This window comes from Mus caroli, chromosome 17 (assembly GCF_900094665.2).
Source record: "Mus caroli chromosome 17, CAROLI_EIJ_v1.1, whole genome shotgun sequence".
In the NCBI taxonomy this organism is placed as follows: Eukaryota; Metazoa; Chordata; class Mammalia; order Rodentia; family Muridae; genus Mus; species Mus caroli.
In genome coordinates, this window is record NC_034586.1 from 4,060,648 (window position 1) to 4,065,639 (window position 4,992).

Here is a 4,992-nt window from a genome sequence, read left to right on the forward strand (position 1 = left end):
GACCTCTGTACACGGCCAGTGCATTCCTTCCTGTCAAGTGCTGGGAGAAGTCCCCGGCCTCTGGGGTTGAAGCCACTGCTCCAGCATGCCCAGAATTCTGGTGGCTTTGCATGAGTGAAGGGGCTCCTTGGGACAAGGAGCTGGCAGAGATGAGGGAAGGGGCTGCTGTGGCTTCAGTAGATGCTGTGTGAGCATTACACTGGGCCATCACTGGGCTGCAGAGATCAGTAAGGCCCCCAGGACTCCAGGCTCATGGAACTCTCAGAAGAACAGAAGAGCAGACCCTGAACAGGTCAGCAGGAGAGAAGTTGCAGACAGAATATGAAGGTAAAACATGAGGCCTTGTCACAGAATGGAGTGATGAGAATGACCCACGCTGGGGGAGGCTCCACTCGTGCTGGCCCTGCCCCAGCACGGATTTGTGTGAAATCCGTAGTTACACGACGGAGCAGGCGCTGCACTAACGCATTGCTGCCCGAAGACCAGACACAGCCACCTACCTATCTCACCAGAATGCTTTTAAAGCCTCAGTTTTTGAGATGAAGAGAGGAGCGTTATCATTTTCTCTCCAGAGCTGAGAAGACAGGTGACCCAAGCTTTTAAGTTGTGGGGTGGAGCAAACTCAGTCTCCTCACCCTAGACTCTCGGGGACTTGGGATTGAATGCCATCTCTCAGGAGTCTTATCCTTTTCTTTCCCCAATTCATCCTGGAATTAACCTCTGCTCTCCGGGCTAAGGTGGCTATTGTGTTGCTGCCTCTCTGCACCCCCCTCCCCTGCATCTATTGAGCCCTCCTTTCTTGCCCCATGGTCACTCATTGCCACCTTTTACTGAGATCATAGGTAGGCTCTAGTTTGGAGGGCCCCACCCTCCCTCTTTGCTACACCAGGGATAACGTGGTCCCCCGGGGTGAGTCTGATTTCCCCATTTCACTGTCCCTTGATAGAGGCCACCTTCCTCAGGTGATACGCCACTCTTACAGCAGGATTCAGTCAGTGGAGACCTGTGGAGATGGAGGATGACTGGAGGAGCTGGCTGATCACAACCCTGTTTCACCTGATCTTTTTTTTTTTTTTTTTTTTTTTTGGTTTTTCGAGACAGGGTTTCTCTGTATAGCCCTGGCTGTCCTGGAACTCACTTTGTAGACCAGGCTGGCCTCGAACTCAGAAATCCGCCTGCCTCTGCCTCCCGAGTGCTGGGACTAAAGGCGTGCGCCACCACGCCCGGCTCACCTGATCTTTTTGTTTCAGGGCAATGTCTACAGAGCCTCCTGACCCTGGTAACACCAGCTTATCTCCCCTCAGCTTCTCTAAGGAGCCTGGGTGAAATCCGTTGGTCCCAGGGTCTTAGGTGGCTTCCTATCCCGTTGGATGTTTATTTTTCGTTTTTTGAGACCAGGGACCATTGTGTATCCCGGGCTGTCCTCAAACTCACAGAGGTCCATCAGGATCAAAGTCATTTGACTTGCTTCTGTTTTCTTGATGGCCACATGCCACGTGGGTCACAGAACTCACTTAACCTCAGGTGCCAGCCCGTTCCCACATGGCTTTCTCGTATCTGGATGTGGGGTTTCCAAAGAGGGTCCCATGTAGTTGTGAGGCCTCTGTAGCCTGCTGCCCACACGGGCTGTGGCCCATCAGCCCCGGCTCCCAGCAGCCCAGCTGCGTGGACACTTATCGCTGTCTCTCCAAACTTCACTCAGACTCCTCAGAATGTAGGAGGTCTGCCATGAGCAGGTCATGCTAAGTTTTTAGAACTGTGGAAAAAAAAATAAACCAAATAAAGCCTCTCTCTCGAGAGCTCGCTTCTGGGAGTCCAGGCATTTTGGCGTTCATCCCATTGCCTCTTATCCAGCTTTCCAAAACCCTAAATAAAGTAAGCTCAGAAGCCAAGAATTTGACTCTTTGGGCAAGCCTGCGCTCCCCTGAGATGATTGACAGGCAGCACCACCAAACGGGGAGGAACAGAAACCCTCAGTCAAAAATCAAACATTCGCCCCAACCGTACTTCTAGTTTTATAAATAAAATTTCAGTCAGTATTGTGGGATGTGTCAGGCCGCTGTGCCTGGTGACCTCTGACCAGTTGATCTTGTATTCCTTAGAGTCACAGTGCTTAAAAGTACCTGAGGCGTCTCTCTTACTAAAGAGGAAAAGGTCTAGGTGCCAGCTTAGGAAGTTCAAGGTCACAGGGGCCCAGCTGGTTTCCTCTCCTAAAGAAATCACCCCCCCCCCACGGTGGGAGGTAAAGTGTCAGCCACCTCCCATCAGGCCTGCCTTCCTGCTCCTTCCTCACCTCCCAGAGGCACCGCCCAGCGGCCCAGCCCTCAATGACAGCAGCCTCCGAGGGCATCTCCCACAAGCAGGCGCTGTTTAGAGCATAGGCCTTGGCTCCTTCCTCCCTTTTTATTTTAGCAGCTGCTTTCCTGAGCCAGACACCATGAACAAACGCTGTGTGCGCCCAGACCGCCCTGGTCTGGATTGGTGGGAGCCCTTTCTAGGCCTTAAGGCACCAATAGAACTTAAACACTTAAACACAGACTTTTAAAACCACCATAGTCCAAGTTCCTGTCAGCCAGGTTTTTGCTCAAATGCCATTTCTGCAGAGCCTGACCACCATGTCCAACAAAGTACTCTTTGGCTTTTACCCAGCTTCCCCACCCTCCCTGTGGTGTCCTGAGTAGTGTGGTATGTCCAGGGGTCTCCATGACGATGATCATCCAAGAATGAAAACCCTTGGACAGAGGTCCTTGACAGGATGGGTCCGAGTCCATTGACGAAAGAGAGAAAGCAGCATGCCCTCTGCTTTTGGCAGTTTTTGTTTGTTTGTTTGTTTTAAAAGATTTGTGGTGGTGGGGGGGCGTGGGTGACTGCTGAGGGTGTGTGTATGTGCAGTTCCCATGGAGTCCAGAAGATGTCAGATCCACTAGAACTGGAGTTGCTGGTGGTTTGGGAGCTGGGTCCTCCTCCGAGCGAGCAGTGTGTGCTCTTAACCATGGAGCCATCTCTTCAGTCACCCAGGGACGGCTTTGAGTGTTACTATGAGGGAAGTTACACAGGTTAGACATGGATCTCCTCCTGTAATATTTTTCATCATTAACTAGGACAAGTTTCTTAGATTTTTTTCCTCCATTGAGCCCATTTTCACCCAAGATATTTTTAGATGATCTCAGGCATGTAAATCTATGAAGTGTACAAATCAAACATTTAAGGCATGTGTGTAATTCCAGCACATAGGAAGGCGGATCTCTTAGTTAGAGGCCAACCACAGCTAGAGAATGGGAATCAGTCTTAAAACAGGAAAAAACCCAAATCCTTACTAATCATAAAAATTTCCCCTGTGGCATACATATAATTTTTTTTTTTGGTTTTTCGAGACAGGGTTTCTCTGTGTAGCCCTGGCTGTCCTGGAACTCACTTTGTAGACCAGGCTGGCCTCGAACTCAGAAATCCGCCTGCCTCTGCCTCCCGAGTGCTGGGACTAAAGGCGTGCGCCACCACGCCCGGCTAATTTTAACATTAAAGATGAAGACAAATTTGCCCACTAACGAGATAACTGCTTGTTTATATTTATACAGAGAACTAAATATTGGTTGAATACTTGAGAGCCTCACCAGTGCTTTTCAAAACTGTCTGATATTTTGATTTTATAATCGTCAGTTTGTGAGGAGGATGCTATTTTATATAAATTCATAGTACAAAGTGGCAGAGGTATGTTTGGGGCCATTTCAGAAACTGTTGGAATTCTGTCCCGATTCTAAGCCAAAATTCCTGTTACATTTTTTTTTAAGAGATGAAATTTAAACAACTCAAATTTCAGAATGTTAGAATCAAACATTCTAATACAATCCAGGGACCCACGACTGATTGGCAAACACGCTGAGCAGCTATGGGAAGAATAGGCACCCTTTATTTTACCTAATGAGACCATGGCACGTGCAGGAAGCGCTGTGCGTATGGAAAAAGCTTTACAGCCCTGGTCTTGTACTCATAACCAGCAAGCCACCTCTATAGTCCCCCAGGGGACATTTAGGGGGGTGGGGGAGTGGGGGTGGGGTGTTTCAGGCAGTCTTTGTAGGCACAGCATGTGTTGGGGGATAACATGTTCCATGCAAAGCTTGCAGGATACATGTTCTAAACCAAGGCAGTGGTGAAGTCATGTGACACTGGGAGGGCTGTGGACAGAGGCGCCCTGTGGACAGTGAGAGGATGCCTTGCTGTCATTGATACGTGCTGGTGGAATGGAAAGGCAGTTCATGAAACACATCTGACCAGGCAAAAGGAGAAATTGGTTCAGTAAAATATGTCATCACACCGAGAGCCCACGCTGGGAGCATGTCCTCCGTCCAGCTCCTGGTCATCACTTGCCCAGAGTGTGCTCTCACCGGCCTCATGGTTAATACTCCCTGGGTTAGGCAAACAAAGGGTTCCTCAAAATATGCCAGGGAATCCTCAAAAGGTGAGGGAGTGAAAACTTAAGAACTGTGCACGGTGGCCCTCTGCTGGCACATCATTTGTCCTCTCACAGATGAGGAAGGACCTGAAGCCCCAGAGAGCTGAGAAAGTTGCCCTGGGGTACAGAGCTGAGCAGGGTGTGAACCCAGGCCTGGCCACCCCAGGGCATGTGTGCAGAGTCTGGTGGAGTCACACACAGCATGTGTCCTGTAGAAGGGCCTTGTCAGGCCAAGAGGGCAAGGGACTCCGGTTCTTCCCAGCAACCCCAGAGGGTGAGAGGCCTCCAGAGAGAGGAGGGTCTCTGATAGGTTTCCTGGTCTGGCTCTGGTGACTAGTGTCTGTGAGATGTTACTAGACGTCTCAGCAGGGAACTACAGGTCAGTGTTTCCACTGTTCGGTGCCCACCCCCTAACCCCTGAAGAAGTATATAGCAAAGTAAAAACAAAATTTGAGGCTTTTGGGCCCAGGCTTGGGAGTGTAGCCTTTGTGGCTTAGTGCTCCAGGTACTGGTCATAAAACAGATAGCGACATTCCTCCACC